Here is a 21,012-nt window from a genome sequence, read left to right on the forward strand (position 1 = left end):
CTCATCATTCCTCTTGGGGCATCACTCGTAGCCCTTTAGATTTCAGGGTCGCTCCTCACATTTATAAAATCATTACATTGGCTGTTCTGCATATTGAGACTGTAAACTCTTTCCCTTAGGAGCTGTCTCTCATGATGTGTATATACAGTGCCTAGCACAATATAGACTTAGTCTTCTGTGGAGCTTCTGGCTACTGCTGTATTACAAATAACCATGGTATTCACTAAGACACAATTATTTTGTAACCAGAAAAGAATGAATTTGGGGAAAGTTGTGGTATGAGGAACAGGCCGAATATCAACAGAGAGAGACTCCCAAACCCAGCAATCTCTAGTTCCAGTCCTGCAAAATCTTAGTCACATATTTAATTGTACTGCTATCAATAGCCCCATTGATTTAAATGTGTCTGAATAAGGCAGGTGGTAAGGCTGAGAGAGGTGGGGTCTTGGTCAGAAACACAGCTCAGAGATCAGAAAAGCTTTAGCCATAATAGCTAGATAATATGGCTAAAGCGATTCTGAAAGCACCAATAGCTTACTTTGACAGGATGTAGCACAGATTTATTGAGGACTTAAGGAGACAAAAGATCTTTTGCCAGAAGGGTCCTTTTTATTTTATATAACCTTTCTTTTCCCTTTGTCATGAGATCTTTGTGTTGTGTGAATAATGAAAACTATCAATATCTTTCAGCACAAACACCAGGGATGAGTCCTAGATTCACACTCCGAGGGGCCGAGACTGAACAGGGCCTGGAGTTGCTACCTGAGCTCTTCAGGGATGTGAGATAGAGTCAGGAGGGAGTGAGGGTGGGAGGTGAGGGGAACAGAGCTGGAAAACTGCAGACTTTTCTCTTGAGAACCAGACAGCTGAGGCTGAGAACTGTGAACTTGCTACACCAATACCAGAGAGACAGGAATTGCCCTGTGACTGGTGGGTGAAGCCGTAGTTTGTCCACCTCTACGATAGTATCTGTTCCCCAGTGTTCTGTTCCCAGCTGTGATACCACAGAGCGTTTACCCTGTGTCCCCCTTCCCAGCTCTGATGCCGCAGAGCCTTTACCCCGTGTCTCCCTTCCCAGCTCTGACGCCGCAGAGCCTTGCCTGTGTCCCTGTTCCCTAATTTTTGTTCCCGTTCCCCCCCTTAGCAAACATGATTCCAATTTCCCTTCCCTCCCACTTCTTGTTTGACCCCAGTTTATATAGTAATATTCTTAGCTATACCTTAAACAATCATTTTACTGAAATTTAACTAACCAATCCTAATGTATTGTAACATGATTATGTAACCAATTATATCCCATTACCCTAATTAACTTACTGTAAGGGGACTGATGCCCCCTTACTAACATTCAGTGGGGGTGTTTTAGTTGCTAGCTCCCAGTACTAAAAAGGAGGAAGGGTCGATGGGAAACCAGGACCCTGAGACTGACAGTCTCCAGGAACAATGGGGAGACGCCAATGCTCCAGGTCAGCCTGAATGACAGGGCGGGCAGGCAAATCAGGGAGACAGGAGGCCAGGGAGGTCCCGTCCTCTGTGTGAGCTGGAATTGCCTGGGTCAGACAGAGTGGGGCTGAACTAAGGAGAAAGCTGGGGTGCAAGCTGAGCTGGGGAGCAGAGCTGTGCCAGATCCAGAGAGAGCAGACCGTGTCCTGGGAGTAGAGCTGCAGCCCCAAAGCCAGAGGCACAGCCCAGAGAGAGCAGACTTGCCCTGGGAACAGAGCTGCAGCAACCAGAGCCAGAGGGGCCAGAAAAGCAGCCCAGGAAGCAGGTCAGTGCTAAGAGCAGAGTCACAGAAGCAGCCTGCAGAGCAGACCTGTCCTGGGAGCAGAGCTGTAGCAACCAGAGGCAGAGAGGCCAAAGAAGCAGCCCGGGGAGCTGGAGACAGAGCCCAGCAGCAGTGCTGAAACAGAGTGGTGGAGCTGGGGCTGGAGCAGTCCGGAGCTGGGTGCGGTGAGCAGCTGGGGAGAGCGAGGGGGACCTTGGGCAGCAGGCCTAGCAGAGGGAGACACCTCAGCCAAGAGGCTCTGCAGGCCAGGCTTGGATCGTAACCCTGACAGGGCGGGGACAACACTGGGAAGACGGGTCCTACCACTTAGAGCTTGAGAGCATGAGGCCACCACCAGAGCAAGTGTCCAACCCAGAGCATCCCTACAGCACAGCCAGGGCCTGAGAAGGTGGCCTGGGACTTACAAGGAACAGACTGTGAACTGCCCTGATATTCCAGAGATACTGTTTGTTGATGTTCCAAGCCACAGAGCGGGTTGATGTGTTTCCTTTAAGCTTTCCCATTTCTCCTTATTCTTTTTAAAATTAATTGTTGATTAAATAACTTGCATTTGCTTTAACTTGTATGTAATGGTCAGTGGGTCAGAGAAGTGCCCAGTGCAGAGTCCTCAAGGGCAGGGAGGCCACTGGGTAAAAGAAATGGGAGCAAGGACTCAGATCCTTTTGCTAGCCTACTTCACCGGGGTAGTGCAGAAGCAAGGAAAGTTCCTCACAATAGCGGGACTATTCCCCTGCTTACATTACACCTAGCAAAATTAACTATACAGCAGACAGAAACAATTAGACAACCACACAGATTAACAATAGAAAAGTGGGGGCCATAAAGATAAAACAATACAGAAATGAGGGTTTCACAACCACAACCATCGATAAGTGATTTCTTGCAAGACAGGATGCTATTAAACTAAGTTTTCTTTAACCATTATAAGATCTGTTACTTTATCTGGTGATAATGGGCACTATCAGGACAGCATTGTCTTCCTAACAGCCCAATACCACTTTATTTCAGTGTGACTGGTTTGGAATGTGAGGATGCGACCGGTGGCTTCCCAGCTTATGGCTGCCTCTGCTGCTTAGCCAAAGGCCTTAGCCTAAGAACAGGGCCTCAGACTGTCACAGTGAGAGAAGGACCTTACACCGGCAGACAGTGATTTTGATTCTTTGTTTTTTATACCCCCTGTAACTAGCTAAGTGATAAAAATACACCTAAGTTCTTAAAGTATATAGGCCTTTACAGGCAGGCGTGAATATCTATATTCTAAGCCCCTCCCCCTCTGCTGCTGCCTAACTCTGAAGGTGTCTAAAGATCCTATTCACCTAAATTTTGGCTGTTAAAATCCCCCAGATGCCTAAATCCCTCAGGTGCTTCTCAAACTAAGTTTTCCCTGGCCTGTCTCGCATGTGGCTGCCCCACTGCCCGCTCAGGTTTGTTCCAAGCATGTGCCCCATTTCACAGGGTGTGGGGAGAGCTGAGGCCAAATTTGGTATTGCAACCCACGTGGCACAATGCCACTCACTCAGCTCCCTCCCTCCAGTATCATAATGGGGATGGGACACTGGGGCCTATCCAGAGTGCGTAGAGCAGCAGCCCTGGAACCAGACCAGCTGGTGCTTCACCACCAACATCCAGGTGAAGCATGGGGAGTGGCTGTTAGTGCCCACATGGGGAAAGGAGCCAGGAGGGGGGCAGCGGGGGACTGGCAGGGGGCAGACATGGGAGGGGGTTGCCTAGAGCTCAGGGATGGGTTAATCCAGCCCTGCGAATACCCAGAGGAACCTGGTGGCAAAGCACTGATAGCTACATGGCCTGAGTTAGGGGAGCAGAGCTTGTAGCTCAGGCCCAGGGCTAGTAGCCAGTGAGCCTGGTGTGGAGACAAGGGGCTGTCTCTGACAAACTGCTCCCTTTGCCCGTCTGTTACCGAAGTGAATCATACAGAGAGTCAGTGTCACTGAGAAATGTGTTCTCTGCATCTCTGGGCTGCCTCACTAGGATCAGGAGCCATCACTCCTTGTCCCCATTGATATTGTGGATTCTCTAGAACAATCCCCAGTCTCCATAGAAACCTCCCTTTTCCTCCTTGCCTGGTATCTGGATGTCTCTTTTATGCCCATCTTTGACATGGTGGCTTCTATGCCCGATGCCCCCTTAATGCTGAGAGAAGCTGCCTGTGCCCAGGGGAACTGGGGCCCCAGGAGGCAGGGTCTGGGGCAGGGGGCTGCAGTGCAATCCCTTGATCAGTAGGACCCAGGAGCAGCTGGGATGTGGCTCTGGGAGTGATCGCTGGGGTCACTCAGTCCAGGCAGCAGGAAGTGAATCGCTCTCGCTGCAGTGACTGAGGTGCTGTGGGAGCCCACGCTCCTTGCAAGATCCCTGAGCCCTGGTGGCTGCTACTGGGACCCTGGAGCCCTGGCTGCAGCCGGGAGAGAGGAATCTCGAGCAGTAACATTCCCGCTGCTCCTCAGGAGCCTCTCCCGGTGCAGAGACCCCAGCCTGGCCAGGACCCCCCACCCCGGGCCCCAGCCCCTGCTCCCGGGGAGGGCACCGCTTGGAGGGAAGGTAAGCGCGTATTAAGATACTTGGGGAGGCTGTTTCCCCAAAATAAAAAAGGCTGCCCATGCAAGGGGCAAATGCCCAATGCAGCACAGATCAGCTCCCTTTGAAGGAGTGCCAGCTGCTGCCTTTGTGCATTGGAGCACAGGAAGCTCCCTACAGGGGGGGCACTGGTGCCCCCTGCTCTTCCCAGAGACCTTTCCCCTACTCTGCCTCTTTCCCCCAAGACCTGGACCTTGGTCTGCCTCTTCTTACCCCCGCTCTGCCTCGCCCCTGAGGCCTTGCTGACTGCTCACTCATCTCTGCCCCTTCCCTCTCCCACATAGCTGTCCCTTAAGACAGGAAAAAAGTGATGGGGCCATGACCCCCTGGCTGAGGTAAAGTGAGGGCAGGGCCTCAGGAGAAGAGGTGGAGTGGTGGGGGGAAGAGGCGGAGTGAGGGTAGGGCCTTGGGGGCAAAGGCACAGTGGGGTTGGGGAGGGATAGCCCAGTGGTTTGGGGTTTTTTGGGGGGAGGGATAGCTCAGTGGTTTGAGCATTGGCCTGCTAAACCCAGGGGTGTGAGTTCAATCCTTGAAGGGGCCATTTAGGGGTCTGGGGCAAAAATTGGGGCTTGGTCCTGCTTTGAGCAGGGGGTTGGACTAGATGACCTCCCAAGGTCTCTTCCAACCCTAAGATTCTATGATTCTATGATGGGGCCTTGGAGGAAGAGCTGGAGCATGGGCAGGGTCACAGTGGTGCCCCCCATTCTAGGGAGCTTTCAGTGCTTCTGCTCCCAGGGCGCAAAGGCCGGAGGCCGGCACACCTCCAAAGGGAGATGACCTGCACCACATCCAGCATTTACCTCCTGCATGGACATCCTCTTTATTTTGGGGAGACTTAGCCTCCCCAAATCTCTTATTTACACCACCATTGATGAGAGACCATTCAGACAGGCTTGTCAGGGGAGATTTTATGCAGTGGAGCACCAATGAATCATGTTTGAATCTGTGAAGGGCGAAGTAAAGTTCATATGCAGGGGTTAAACCTTCGCCTCTGGCTAAAGGAAGGAACACAGCTGCCTGTCCTGAGTCCATGCACTGTAATTGTAACCGCTCTACCTTGAATGGTCCCTTACAGTATGCACTAACTATGTAAGCTAACCAATCTGTTCCCATCTGGCATTTAGCTGTGACTGTGCAGCATGCCTTTCCCACACCTGAAGAGTTCTGTGTGGCTTGAAAGCTTGTCTCTCTCACCAACACAAGTTGGTCCAATAAAAGACCATTATGTCCATCAAGTCTGACCTCCAGTATAAACAGGCCGTAGAATGTCACCAAGTGGTTCCTCCATCAAACCCATAACACGTGACTGAGCTAGAGAATGTCTTTTGGAACGAGAGCCACATGCATTAGAGTCAGATGGCTTACAGAAAATCCTTCTTCTGCAGTGATGTGGCATTAAGGGACATGGAGAAGAAGCAAATCTTTAGCTGGGCTGTGATTAAAGTTAGAGCCGAGAGGCCAGGATAATCAGAGCTAGGGCCCAGGACTGGCAATCAGAAGACCAGTCGTTTTCTATTCCTGGCTTTGTGACTATGAGTAAGTCTCTTCACCTCTGTGTGCCTTTGTTTCCCCCTCTATAAAATAGAGATAATGAAGATTTTGTTTCTTATCCCCATTTTACGGAGTGGGAAACTGAGACACAGTTGTGGCCTGTCTACAATACAGAACTGTAGTGTACTTGTAAACTGTTGACCTCCACATGTTGTTCAGAGCCCATGGATAACACAGCTCCTAAGCATGTGTTTGTTCTGTGCTGAACCCCTATGTAACAGCAGGGCTAGATGGGAGCCAGTACTTGGTACTGGGGTCTGAAGAGGCTCTCAAGAACGAATTTTTAAAAATATTTTTTATTTGTGAACTAGAAGAAAATATAAAATCACTGCTGATAAAATTTGTGGGTGACAAAATACTGGCAGAATGGTAAATAATGATGAGGACAGGGCAGTCAAACAGAGTGGCCTGAATCACTTGGTAACCTAGACCCATTCAAACAAAACAAGTTTTAACAGCCAAATGCAAGGTCATATCCCTAGCAACAAAGCATGCAGGCCACACCTACAGAATGGGGAACTGCATCCAGGAAAGCAATGACTCTGTCAAGGATTTATGGTCATACTGGGCAAGCACTCAACATGAGGTAACGCTACAGGGGTAACACCGTCGTTAGACACATGAACAGAGTAGTGAATCGGGTAAAGAAGTGATACAGCATCAGTGAGACATATTGACATACTGCATCCAGTTTTGGTATCCACATTTTAAAAAGATGTTGAAAAATTGGAGATGGTGCAGCAAAGTGCCATAAAATGTTCTGAGGGGTGGAGAAAACTGCCTTCTTGTGAGCTATTGAAAGAGCTCAATCTGTTTAGCTTATAAAAATGAAGATTGAGAAGTGACTTCATTGAAGTGTTTAGGTGCCTTCATGGAGAGAAAAAATCAAGAATTACCGGGCTCTTTAATCTCGCAGAGAAAGGCATAACAAGGCACAAATATTTAACAATGAGGATAATTCACCATTGGAACAAACTACCAAGTAGTGGATTCACCATCTCTTGAAGCCTTCTAATGAAGACTAGATGCCTTTCTGAAAGGTGCTTTAGTCAAAAAGCAGCTATTGTTATATACAGGAGGGCTGGGATATACAGGGCAATGGATTAGATGCTCTAATGGTCCCGTCTGGCCTTAAAGTCTACTAATTTATGAAAAACTGAGTGTGGCATGGGAAGCAGCCTCTGATGTTTTACTGCAGCGGTTCTCAAATTGTGGGTTGGGACCCCAAAGGGGGTCATAACCCCCTTTGAATGGGGTTGCCAGGGTTGGCTTAGACTTGCTGGGGATGGGGTCATTGGCCCAGCATCTGCACCGACCCATTGATCCCAAACTGCCTCCTTCCCCCACAGCACGTTAACTTCACAGTATCCCAAGAGAGCCAGAACCATAAGGTAGAGCATAGCCCTGCTCCGATTCACCATCACTCTCCCTGAATTTGACATAAGCGACCTCTGACCCCAGCTTCCTGACTCCAGACATAAGAGGGCTGGCTCCCACAGGCTATACGATCTGCTGCTGCAGGGGCTGTGGGTTGGGAGTGTTCCCTTTGGGGAGGGGAAGTCAGAGCAGGGAATGAAATAGGCTTGAGTCAAGTTCTTCTTTTCCTGGTTCAGTGGTGACCCTGGGCCTTTAAGGGGACCATGCTCCAGCCCCTGCTCCAGCCAGGGTTGTGTCTGGCTTTGGGTCCCTTCTTGTCACCCTGGAGCATCTGGGGGTACAAGTCCGCATGGAGGGCCCTGTCCACTTCCCTTTGCTCCAGGCTCCCTTGGGGGCAGAGAGAACTAAGGGTCTAGCTCTAGCTCCTCTCCCCCAGCATCTCTTGCAGAGGGTTCTCAGGGGAGAGAGACTCCTGGCCTAGGGAAGACTGGGAGTTGTGGGTAGGATGCCTGCAGAGGCCCCAGGGAAGGTAGGAAGGAGCTCAGGGCACAGTTAGAGTCAGCAAACCCTGACTCTCCTTGTTCAGCTTGAGGGCCCTGAGCTCGAACCCCATGGGGGGGGGGGGGGCAGACCTGGGTTCCTCTAACATCCCCGCAATGGACATTAGAACAGAGATGTCCAGATTACTGAACACCACAAGTGGACTGACAGCTGTGCTGAGCTGAGTGAGCAAGAGCCACGCCCATGCCCCCAGGTTGGCTAGGGGAGTTACCTTTGCACTGATGAATCACCTTCCAGAACAAGACAGCTCAGAAGAGGAAGAGCCAGCAGAGAACGACTTACCTTGGGAGATCCCGGATAAGGGTGCAGTAGTCCGGGCTGCAGGAGAGAATCTGCTAGCAGCAGCTACCCCAGGCCTGAGAGAATCTGGAGGATCACGAGAGAGGCATTTGACCGTGTGCCCAGTGGCAAGGGAGGGTCCGGACTCCCATACTAACCACCTTTTTTCACAGAGGGGACACTGACCCCTTTTCCCTCCCTTGGAGAGGATAGAGACATTATAAGCCCTGAGCCAAGGGAGTGCCACACACAGGCAACCAGAGGTTGGTTGAAGACCCTTTATTTTGTGAGGACATTGGACTGCGCACATTTTCTTGGACTCTATTAACCTGGAACTGAGGAAATTGTGAAAATTTAAATTGACAAAAAAATTAAAAAACTGCAAAATTAAACATCAATGTTATTCATCAAAATTATTTGAAAACATAACAAGTGACTTTTACCAAGCTTATTCATAGCTCAGGGTTTAGAACTCTCTCCTGAGACTCTTGTTCAGATCTTTTCTCCCCATGAGAGAGGGACATTGAATCCTGGACTCCCACATCCTGGTCGAGTACTTTAAATACAGTAAGTGAGGCAGCAGCACCATAACCTCTTCCTTCTCTGGTGCCTTGTTTTTGCACAGAATGACCTAAGCACCTAACTCCAGGAGAGGGGTTCCCAGCTCTGGATCCCAAGCAGACACAGGCATCTTCCTCCAGGCCAGATTTAGGTGCCTAAGTTCCAGAGAGGGGTGGGGCTCAGGACACACCCATCTCATCAGCATTTCCCATTGGCTAGCTTTTTTCTTTTTTGGGGGGGGGAGGGATAGCTCAGTGGTTTGAGCATTGGCCTGCTAAACCCAGGGTTGTGAGTTCAATCCTTGAGAGGGCCATTTAGGGATCTGGGGCAAAAATTGGGGCCCTGCTTTGAGCAGGGGGTTGGACTAGATGACCTCCTGAGGTCCCTTCCAACCCTGATATTCTATGATTCTATGCCCAGCTTGCTGGTTTTTGTGGATCCCATTCTCAGGCACCTCCTTCTCCCCATTCATTGTACAGGGAGCCTGGGTGCCTAACTCAGGCTTTGTGGGTTCTAGTGATTTTCTTGCTGCCTAAAAGTTTGGTGCTGTAAGGTCCCTTTGTATCTCCAGGCCTTAGTTCCTTTAGTCCTTAGCTAGAGCGGGCGAGTCTCACCCCAGCCCCCAGGAGCTGTACCACTGCCTAGAGCCTCACTCCAGTTCAGCAAGCTCCAGGGAGGGGACCATCCAACTGTTGTTCCAGGCTGAGGCTCAGAAGGAAATCCAGGGGCGGCTCCTCTCCCGAGGAGCCATGACTACTGCCAATCCAACGGAGAGTCTGCAGGAAGAAGCTCGTTGTCCCATCTGTCTGGAGTTATTTAAAGTCCTGCAGTCCATAGACTGCAGACAATTTCTGCTGGGCCTGCAGCACCCAGTGCTCAATGGCCTGTCAAACTGGGCCCCACATTTGAGATAGGCAAGGGAACACTTAATTTGAGGAGCGTGCTAGGACTGAGGTATGAAATAGGGGTGTGGCTGCCTAGCCTGAGGCAGCAGTGAACATGCCAAGTAGCAGATTTTTAGGCATCTGGGTGATTTCAACCTCAGAAATTTAGCTGTGATGGGGCTTTAGGGTATGTCTACACTACGAAATTAGGTCGAATTTATAGAAGTCGGTTTTTTTTAAATCGGTTTTATATATTCGAGTGTGTGTGTCCCCACAGAAAATGCTCTAAGTGCATTAAGTGCATTAACTCGGCGGAGCGCTTCCACAGTACCGAGGCAAGCGTCGACTTCCGGAGCGTTGCACTGTGGGTAGCTATCCCACAGTTCCCGCAGTCTCCGCTGCCCATTGGAATTCTGGGTTGATATCCCAATGCCTGATGGGGCTAAAACATTGTCGCGGGTGGTTCTGGGTACATATCGTCAGGCCCCCGTTCCCACCCTCCCTCCCCCCGTGAAAGCAAGGGCAGACAATCATTTCGCGCCTTTTTTCCTGAGTTACCTGTGCAGACGCCATACCACGGCAAGCATGGAGCCCGCTCAGGTAACCGTCACCCTATGTCTCCTGGATGCTGGCAGACGCGGTACGGCATTGCTACACAGTAGCAGCAACCCCTTGCCTTGTGGCAGCAGACGGTACAGTACGACTGGTAGCCGTCATCGTCATGTCTGAGGTGCTCTTGGTCGCCTCTGTGAGGTCGATCAGGAGCGCCTGGGCAGACATGGGCGCAGGGACTAAATTTGGAGTGACTTGAGCAGGTCATTCTCTTTAGTCCTGCAGTCAGTCCTATTGAACCATCTTATAGTGAGCGGGCAGGCGATACGGACTGCTAGCAGTCATACTGTACCATCTTCTGCCGAGCAGCCATGAGATGTGGATGGCATGCAGTCCTTCTGCACCGTCTGCTGCCAGCCAAAGATGTAAAAGATAGATGGAGTGGATCAAAACAAGAAATAGACCAGATTTGCTTCCCCCCCTCCCCTGTCTAGGGGACTCATTCTTCTAGATCACATTGCAGTCACTTACAGAGAAGGTGCAGCGAGGTAAATCTAGCCATGTATCAATCAGAGGCCAGGCTAACCTCCTTGTTCCAATAACAACGATAACTTAGGTGCACCATTTCTTATTGGAACCCTCCGTGAAGTCCTGCCTGAAATACTCCTTGATGTAAAGCCACCCCCTTTGTTGATTTTAGCTCCCTGAAGCCAACCCTGTAAGCGCCCCTCCCAGCGTCAGAGCAATGGCAAACAATCGGGCATGTGAGAGTGCTGTCCAGAGCACTCACAATGGAGCACTCTGATGGGGCTAAAACATTGTCGCGGGTGGTTCTGGGTACGTGTCGTCAGGCCCCCGTTCCCTCCCTCCCTCCGTGAAAGCAAGGGCAGACAATCGTTTCGCGCCTTTTTTCATGAGTTACCTGTGCAGACACCATACCACGGCAAGCATGGAGCCAGCTCAGGTAACCGTCACCCTATGTCTCCTGGGTGCTGGCAGACGCGGTACGGCTTTGCTGCACAGTAGCAGCAACCCATTGCCTTCTGGCAGCAGACGGTGCAATACGATTGGTAGTCGTCCTCGTCGTGTCCGAGGTGCTCCTGGCCACGTCGGCTGGGAGCGCCTGGGCAGACATGGGCGCAGGGACTAAATTTGGAGTGACTTGACCAGGTCATTCTCTTTAGTCCTGCAGTCCTATTGAACCGTCTTATGGTGAGCGGGCAGGCGATACGGACTGCTAGCAGTCGTACTGTACCATCTTCTGCCAGGCAGACAAGAGATGAGGATTGCTAGCAATCGTATTGTACCATCTTATGCCAGGCAGGCAAGAGATGAAGATGGCTAGCAGTCGTACTGTACCATCTTCTGCCAAGCAGCCATGAGATGTGGATGGCATGCAGTCCTTCTGCACCGTCTGCTGCCAGCCAAAGATGTAAAGGATAGATGGAGTAGGTCAGAACAAGAAATAGACCAGATTTGTTTTGTACTCATTTTCCTCCTCCCCTGTCTAGATCACACTGCAGTCAGTCACAGAGAAGGCGCAGCAAGGTTAATCTAGCCATGTATCAATCAGAGGCCAGGCTAACCTCCTTGTTCCAATAACAACGATAACTTTGGTGCACCATTTCTTATTGGAACCCTCCGTGCAGTCCTGCCTGAAATACTCCTTGATGTACAGGCACACCCTTTGTTGATTTTAGCTCCCTGAAGCCAACCCTGTAAGCCGTGTCGTCAGTCGCCCCTCCCTCCGTCAGAGCAACGGCAGACAATCGTTCCGCGCCTTTTTTCTGTGCGGACGCCATACCAAGGCAAGCATGGAGGCCGCTGAGCTCATTTTGGCAATTAGGAGCACATCAACCACCACACACATTATCCAGCAGTATATGCAGCACCAGAACATGGCAACGCGATACCGGGCGAGGAGGCGACGTCAGCGCGGTCCCGTGAGCGATCAGGACATGGACACAGATTTCTCTGAAAGCATGGGCCCTGCCAATGCATGCATCATGGTGCTAATGGGGCAGGTTCATGCTGTGGAACGCCGATTCTGGGCTCGGGAAACAAGCACAGACTGGTGGGACCGCATAGTGTTGCACGTCTGGGACGATTCCCAGTGGCTGCGAAACTTTCGCATGCGTAAGGGCACTTTCATGGAACTTTGTGACTTGCTTTCCCCTGCCCTGAAGTGCATGAATACCAGGATGAGAGCAGCCCTCACAGTTGAGAAGCGAGTGGCGATAGCCCTGTGGAAGCTTGCAACGCCAGACAGCTACCGGTCAGTTGGGAATCAATTTGGGGTGGGCAAATCTACTGTGGGGGCTGCTGTTATGCAAGTAGCTCACGCAATCAAAGATCTGCTGATATCAAGGGTAGTGACCCTGGGAAATGTGCAGGTCATAGTGGATGGCTTTGCTGCGATGGGATTCCCTAACTGTGGTGGGGCTATAGATGGAACCCATATCCCTATCTTGGCACCGGAGCACCAAGCCGCCGAGTACATAAACCGCAAGGGGTACTTTTCGATAGTGCTGCAAGCTCTGGTGGATCACAAGGGACGTTTCACCAACATCAACGTGGGATGGCCGGGAAAGGTGCATGACGCTCGCATCTTCAGGAACTCTGGTCTGTTTCAAAAGCTGCAGGAAGGGACTTTCTTCCCAGACCAGAAAATAACTGTTGGGGATGTTGAAATGCCTATATGTATCCTTGGGAACCCAGCCTACCCCTTAATGCCATGGCTCATGAAGCCGTACACAGGCAGCCTGGACAGTGGTCAGGAGCTGTTCAACTACAGGCTGAGCAAGTGCAGAATGGTGGTAGAATGTGCATTTGGACGTTTAAAGGCGCGCTGGCGCAGTTTACTGACTCGCTTAGACCTCAGCGAAACCAATATTCCCACTGTTATTACTGCTTGCTGTGTGCTCCACAATATCTGTGAGAGTAAGGGGGAGACGTTTATGGCGGGGTGGGAGGCTGAGGCAAATCGCCTAGCTGCTGGTTATGCGCAGCCAGACACCAGGGTGGTTAGAAGAGCACAGGAGGGTGCGGTACGCATCAGAGAAGCTTTGAAAACCAGTTTCATGACTGGCCAGGCTACGCTGTGAAAGTTCTGTTTGTTTCTCCTTGATGAAACCCCCCACCCCTTGGTTCACTCTACTTCCCTGTAAGCTAACCACCCTCCCCTCCTCCCTTCAATCACCGCTTGCAGAGGCAATAAAGTCATTGCTGCTTCACAGTCATGCATTCGTTATTCATTCATCACACAAATAGGGAGATGACTACCAAGGTATCCCAGGAGGGGTGGTGGAGGAGGGAAGGAAAATGCCACACAGCACTTTAAGCACAGCACTTTAAAAGTTTACAACTTTAAAATTTATTGAATGACAGCCTTCTTTTTTTTGGGCAATCCTCTGTGGTGGAGTGGCTGGTTGGCCGGAGGCCCCCCCACCGCGTTCTTGGGCGTCTGGGTGTGGAGGCTATGGAACTTGGGGAGGAGGGCGGTTGGTTACAGAGGGGCAGCAGTGGCAGTCTGTGCTCCAGCTGCCTTTGCTGCAGCTCAACCATACACTGGAGCATTCTGGTTTGGTCCTGCAGCAGCCTCAGCATTGAATCCTGCCTCCTCTCATCACGCTGCCGCCACATTTGAGCTTCAGCCCTGTCTTCAGCCCGCCACTTACTCTCTTCAGCCCTCCACCTCTCCTCCCGGTCATTTTGTGCTTTCCTGTACTCTGACATTATTTGCCTCCACGCATTCGTCTGTGCTCTGTCAGTGTGGGAGGACAGCATGAGCTCGGAGAACATTTCATCGCGAGTGCGTTTTTTTTTCTTTCTAAGCTTCACTAGCCTCTGGGAAGGAGAAGATCCTGTGATCATTGAAACACATGCAGCTGGTGGAGAAAAAAAAAGGGACAGCGGTATTTAAAAAGATACATTTTATAAAACAGTCGCTACACTCTTTCAGGGTAAACCTTGCTGTTAACATTACATACATAGCACATGTGCTTTCGTTACAAGGTCGCATTTTGCCTCCTCCCACCGCGTGACTACCCCCTCAACCTTCCCCCCTCCCTGTGGCTAACAGCGGCGAACATTTCTGTTCAGCCACAGGCAAACAGCACAGCAGGAATGGGCTCCTCTGAGTGTCCCTGAAGAAAAGCACCCTATTTCAACCAGGTGACCATGAATTATATCTCACTCTCCTGAGGATAACACAGAGAGATAAAGAACGGATTTTGGTTGAATGCCAGCAAACATACACTGCAATGCTTTGTTCTACAGTGATTCCCGAGTACGTGTTACTGGCCTGGAGTGGTAAAGTGTCCTACCATGAAGGACGAAATAAGGCTGCCCTCCCCAGAAACCTTTTGCAAAGGCTTTAGGACTACATCTAGGAGAACCGCAAATGCCAGGGCAAAGTAATCCTTTCACATGCTTGCTTTTAAACCATGTATAGCATTTTAAAAGGTACACTCACCAGAGGTCCCTTCTCCGCCTGCTGGGTCCAGGAGGCAGCCTTGGGTGGGTTCGGGGGGTACTGGCTCCAGGTCTAGGGTGAGAAACAGTTCCTGGCTGTCGGGAAAACCGGTTTCTCCGCTTGCTTGCTGTGAGCTATCTACAACCTCCTCCTCATCATCATCTTCTTCGTCCCCAAAACCTGCTTCCGTATTGCCTCCATCTCCATTGAAGGAGTCAAACAACACGGCTGGGGTAGTGGTGGCTGAACCCCCTAAAATGGCATGCAGCTCATCATAGAAGCGGCATGTTTGGGGCTCTGACCCAGAGCGGCTGTTCGCCTCTCTGGTTTTCTGGTAGGCTTGCCTCAGCTCCTTCAGTTTCACGCGGCACTGCTTCGGGTCCCTGTTATGGCCTCTGTCCTTCATGCCCTGGGAGATTTTCACAAAGGTTTTGGCATTTCGAAAACTGGAACGGAGTTCTGATAGCACGGATTCCTCTCCCCAAACAGCGATCAGATCCCGTACCTCCCGTTCGGTCCATGCTGGAGCTCTTTTGCGATTCTGGGACTCCATCATGGTCACCTGTGCTGATGAGCTCTGCATGGTCACCTGCAGCTTGCCACGCTGGCCAAACAGGAAATGAGATTCAAAAGTTTGCGGTTCTTTTCCTGTCTACCTGGCCAGTGCATCTGAGTTGAGAGTGCTGTCCAGAGCGGTCAGAATGGAGCACTCTGGGATAGCTCCCGGAGGCCAATACCATCGAATTGTGTCCACAGTACCCCAAATTCGAGCTGGGAACGTCGATTTAAGCGCTAATCCACTTGTCAGGGGTGGAGTAAGGAAATCGATTTTAAGAGCCCTTTAAGTCGAAATAAAGGGCTTCACTGTGTGGACGGGTGCAGGTTTAAATCAATTTAACGTTGCTAAATTCGACCTAAAGTCCTAGTGTAGATCAGGGCTTAGACACCTACAGAGCTAGGCAGCCACTGAGTGGTGATTTGTGGATTGGCAGCATCTAAATATCAGATTCAGGTACCTAAAGTGAAAGTAGTGGCCAGGCACCTAAATCTTTTTCTGGATCTAGCCCCTGGTGCCTAGCTTGCTTTGAACACGCCACTGGGCCCTTATCTGCATTGTCAGGTGCCTGATACCTTTAAATACCCAGCCCTACATCATTTTGCAAAAGATGCTTTTGAAAATCTTACCCAAAATCTAACTACTGCCAATAGCCCCATTGATTGGAAAGGGTCTGAGTTAGAATTAGGCGGGTGGTAAAGATGAGAGAGCGGGGTCTTGGGCTGAAACCCAGCTCTGAGATCAGAATCACTTAAGAATTGTGAGTATACTACCTGCAACTGAGCCTATGACAAGGCAGAGGTCAGGTTGTATGGGTGACCTCACTGTGCATTTTCATACCAGACCACATCTGCATTGCTTTTACATTTAACCTCCACTCTGAATCTGGTCGGTATTTGATGCAAAATAAAAGGACAGCAGGAGTGTGAAAAACTAAATTCTACTTTATTATTCCAAAGGACGAACAAAGAGAGACTGCTTTCCTCATCCCCGGCCCAACACATTGCTGCATCCAAATCCCGCATGCACCAGTAACATTTACAAACTGGTAGAAAAGTGCAGAGAATCCAGGAGAGATGTTGGGACTCAGGCACAAACTACGATTTTGGGTCGAATTTAGCAGTGTTAGATGGATTTAACCCTGCACCCGTCCACATAACGAAGCCCTTTTTGTCGACTTAATGGGCTTTTAAAATCTATTTCTGTACTCCTCCCTGACAAGGGAATTAGCGCAGAAATCGACATCACCGGGTCGAATTTGGGGTAGTGTGGACGCAATTTGACGCTATTGGCCTCCGGGAGCTATCCCAGAGTGCTCCATTGTGACCACTCTGGACAGCACTCTCAACTCAGATGCACTGGTCAGGTACACAGGAAAAGCTCCATGAACTTTTGAATTTCATTTCCTGTTTGGCCACCATGGCAAACTAATCAGCACAGGTGACTGTGCAGATCTCATCAGCAGAGGTGACCATGGAGTCCCAGAATCACTAAAGAGCTCCAGCATGGACCGAACGGGAGGTACTAGATCTGATCGCTGTATGGGGAAATGAATCTGTGCTATTAGAACTCCGTTCCAAAAGACGAAATGCCAAAATATTTGAAAAAATCTCCAAGGGCATGAAGGACAGAGGCTATAACGGATCCGCAGCAGTGCCGCATGAAACTTAAGGAGCTCCGGCAAGCCTACCAAAAAACCGAAGAGGCAAACGCCTGCTCGGGGTCACAGCCCCAGACATGCCGCTTCTATGATGAGCTGCATGCAATTCTAGGGGGTGCACCTACAACTACCCCACACCTGTACGTGGACTCCTGCGAGGCAGGAGTGTCACACAACAGGGATGAGGATTTTGAGGACGAGGAAGATGATGAGGAGGGGGAGGTTGAAGATAGCGCACACCAAGCAAGGGAGAAACCGTTCTCGCCGACAGCCAAGAACCGTTTATCACCCTGGAGCCAATACCCTCCCAACCTGGGCTCCTGGATTTTGAAGGTGGAGAAGGCACCTCTGGTGAGTGTACCTTTGTAAATATAATACATGGTTTAAAAACAAGCGTGTTTAATGATTAATTTGCCCTGAAGACTTGGGATGCATTCACGGCCAGTACAACTACTGGAAAAGTCTGTTAACATGTCTGGGGATGGGGCAGAAATCCTCCAGGGACATCTCAATGAAGCTGTCCTGGAGGTACTCCCAAAGCCTTTGCAAAAGGTTTCTGGGGAGGGCAGCCTTTTTGCATCCTCCATGGTAGGACACTCTACCACACCAGGCCAGTAGCACGTAGTCTGGAATCATTGCATGGTAGCATATGGGCCCGGTGTTTGCCGGCATTCAAGCAACATCTGTTCTTTATCTCTCTGTGTTATCCTCAGGAGAGTGATATCATTCATGGTCACTTGATTGAAATAGGGGAATTTTATTAAGGGGATATTCAGAGGTGGCCGTTTCTGCTGGGCTGAAAACATCAGCCCCTCCTTTTAAATGGCCAATGTGTCTTTTTCAATTTTAATCTCCCTTTCTTTCCTCCCGCAGATGCAAATGTTTCAACACTGCCACTCGCATCTCCATCCCAGAGGCTAGCACAGATAAGAAGGCAAAAAATGTCAGACAATGTCAGAGCCCAGGAAAGCACAAAATGAATGCGAGGACAGGAGGGCCGTGTGAGAGGATAGATGGCTGGAGCAACAGGAGAGGTGGCGGCAGCGTGATGAGAGAAGGCAGGATGCAATGCTGAAGCTACTAGAGGATCAAACTGATATGCTCCGGCATATGGTTGAGCCGCAGGAAAGGCACAGACCGCCACTGCAGCCCCTGTGTAATCAACCGCCCTCCTTCCCAAGTTCCATAGCCTCCTCACCCAGATGCCCAAGAACGCGGCGTGGGGGCGGCTCTGGGCACCCAACCACTCCACCCCAGAGGACTGCCCAAGCAACAGAAGGCTGGCATTCAATAAGTTTTGAAGTGCAGTGTGGCCTTGTCCTTCCCTCCTCCCCCATTCCACCCGGTGCTTCCCTCCTCCCCCACCCCGCCCGGGCTACCTTGGCAGTTATCCCCCTATTAGTGTGACGAATTAATAAAGAATGCACGAATTTAAAACAACGACTTTATTGCCTCTGCAAGTGGTGATCAAAGGGGGGAGGGGAGGGCGGTTGGTTTACAGGGAAGTAGAGTGAACCAAGGGGGTGGGTTTTCGTCAAAGATAAACAAACAAGAACTGTCACACCGTAGCCTGGTCAGCCACAAAACTGGTTTTCAAAGCTTCTCTGATGCGCAGCATGCTCTGCTGTGCTCTTGTAATCACCCTGGTGTCTGGCTGCGTGTAATCAGTGGCCAGACGATTTTCCTCAACTTCCCACCCCGCCATAAACGTCTCCCCCTTACTCTCAAAGATGTTGTGGAGCACAGAGCAAGAAGTAATAACGATGGGAATATTGGTTTAGCTGAGGTCTAACTGAGTCCGTAAACTGCGCCAGCGCACTTTTAAACGTCCAAATGCACACTCTACCACAATTCAGCACTTGCTCAGCCTATAGTTGAACAGCTCCTGACTACTGTCCAGGGTGCTGTGTATGGCTTCATGAGCCATGGAATTAAGGGGTAGGCTGGGTCCCAAGGATAACTATAGGCATTTCAACATCCCCAACTGTTATTTTCTGGTCTGGAAAGTCAGTCCCTTGCTGCAGCTGTTCTTCAGGAACTCTGGTCTGTATGATGTGAGCGTCATGTACCTTTCTCGGCCATTGCACGTTGATGTTGGTGAAACATCCCTTGTGATCCTTGTGATACTTGCAGCACCATTGAAAAGTACCCCTTTCGGTTTATGTACTGGCTGCCTTGGTGGTCCAGTCCCGAGATGGGGATATGCGTTCCGTCTATCGCCCCACCACAGTTAGGGAATCCCATTGCAGCAAAGCAATCCACTATGACCTGCACATTTCCCAGAGTCACTACCCTTGATAGCAGCAGCTCAGCGATTGCGTTGGCTACTTGGATCACAGCAGCCCCCACAGTAGATTTGCCCACTCCAAATTGATTCCCGACTGACCGGTAGCTGTCTGGCGTTGCAAGCTTCCAGAGGGCTATCGCCACTCGCTTGTGAAGTGTGAGGGCTGCTCTCATCTTGGTATTCTTGCACTTCAGGGCAGGGGAAAGCAAGCCACAAAGTTCCATGAAAGTGCTCTTATGCATGTGACAGTTTCGCAGCCACTGGGAATCATCCCAGACCTGCAACACTATGTGGTCCCACCAGTCTGTGCTTGTTTCCCAGGCCCAGAATCGGCGTTCCATGGCATGAGCCTGCCCCATTGCCACCAGGATAGCCAAATTGCTGGGGCCCATGCTTTGAGAGAAGTCTGTGTCCATGTCCTCATCACTCTTGTCACCGTGCTGCCATCGCCTCCTTGCCTGCTTTTGCAGGTTCTGGTTCTGCATATACTGCATGATAATGCGCGAGGTGTTTACAATGCTCATAACTGCTGCGGTGATCTAAACAGGCTCCATGCTTGCCATGGTATGTCGTCTGCAGGAGAGCAGAGTTGCAGGGGAAGCGGTGATTGGATGACCAGTTTTGCAAACCTACTGCACCATCTGCTGCCAGGACACAACACCTGAGTGGGCTGTATGCTTGCCGTGGTATGGCGAGACAAGAGGAGCCGAGCAGAGTTGCAGCGGAAGCGGTGGATGACGACGGTCATATAGAGGACCTGCGAGACCACCAGGAGAGAAGGAGAGCAGAGTGGCAGCAGAAGCGGTTGTTTGATGACGACGGTTTGCAGCCCTACTGCACCGTCTGCTGAAAACAGCATGGCGCCTGCATGCAAAAAGGCGTAAAATGATTGTCTGCCGTTGCTTTCACAGAGGGAGGGGTGACTGACAACATGTACCCAAAACCACCCGCGACAATGTTTTTGCCCCATCAGGCATTGGGAGCTCAACCCAGAATTCCAATGGGCGGCGGAGACTGCAGGAACTGCGGGATAGCTACCCACAGTGCAATGCTCCGAAAGTCGACGCTAGGCTCAGTGGACGCACTCCGCCGACTTAATGAGCTTAGTGGGGACACACACAATCGACTGTATAAAATCGCTTTCTAAAAAATGGACTTCTATAAATTTGACCTAATTTCGTAGTGTAGACATACCTTCCGAGAGCAGGGAATCCAAGCAGCTGAGATTAGCAGGGTGTAGGATGAGGTGAGTGAGGCAGACAGAGTCTTTGTCATCCCCACACAGGACACTCTGGTAGATGGGGAGGGGTGACCAGCTGGGCTGTCAGTCTCCTTAGCCCACTCTGGCCTCAAGGATGGGGGTCAGCCTGGCTCCAAGGTTGGCCCAGGTGGCCTGTTGTCTTCTCCAGCTTCCTTCTTGTCTCTGCCCAGTCTCGTCCTCTCAGCATTCGGGAGATGCTGCCACCTCCCCTCTTTATTCCTGTGGGGGCATCATTTGTAGTCTTTTAGATTTCAGGGATGGCTTCACCCAACACTCATAGGACAATTCCTGTGTCTCTCTGGCATTGATGCAGCAAGTACAGACTTCTCGGCCTCCACTGTCTGGCTCTCAAGAGGAAAGTCTGTTGTTTCCCAGCTCTGTTCCCTATACCACCCATCCTCTACCCCTTCTCACTGCATCTAACATCTCTGCAGGGATCAGGCAGTAACTCCATGCCCCATTCAGTCTCTGCCTCTCTGAGTGCGAGTCTAGCACTCACCATCAGTGTTCGTGCTGAGACATATTGATAAGGTTCATTGTTCATAGAATCATAGAATATCAGGGTTGGAAGGGAGCTCAGGAGGTCATCTAGTCCAACCCCCTGCTCAAAGAAGGACCAATTCCCATTCCC

The 21,012-nt window shown here is 50.6% G+C and overlaps 1 protein-coding gene across 1 annotated transcript in view; it reads right to left on the reverse strand.

Annotated features, from left to right (window-relative positions):
- The window catches only part of LOC311530265 (uncharacterized protein), a gene marked incomplete at its 3' end in the record, with an annotated part of 506,005 nt that overhangs the window by 284,863 nt on the left and 200,130 nt on the right, over positions 1 to 21,012 (reverse strand). The window lies entirely within an intron of this gene.

The sequence above is a fragment of the Lepidochelys olivacea genome (genome assembly GCF_965140295.1).
Source record: "Lepidochelys olivacea isolate rLepOli2 genome assembly, chromosome: 14".
NCBI classification, from domain to species: domain Eukaryota; kingdom Metazoa; phylum Chordata; order Testudines; family Cheloniidae; genus Lepidochelys; species Lepidochelys olivacea.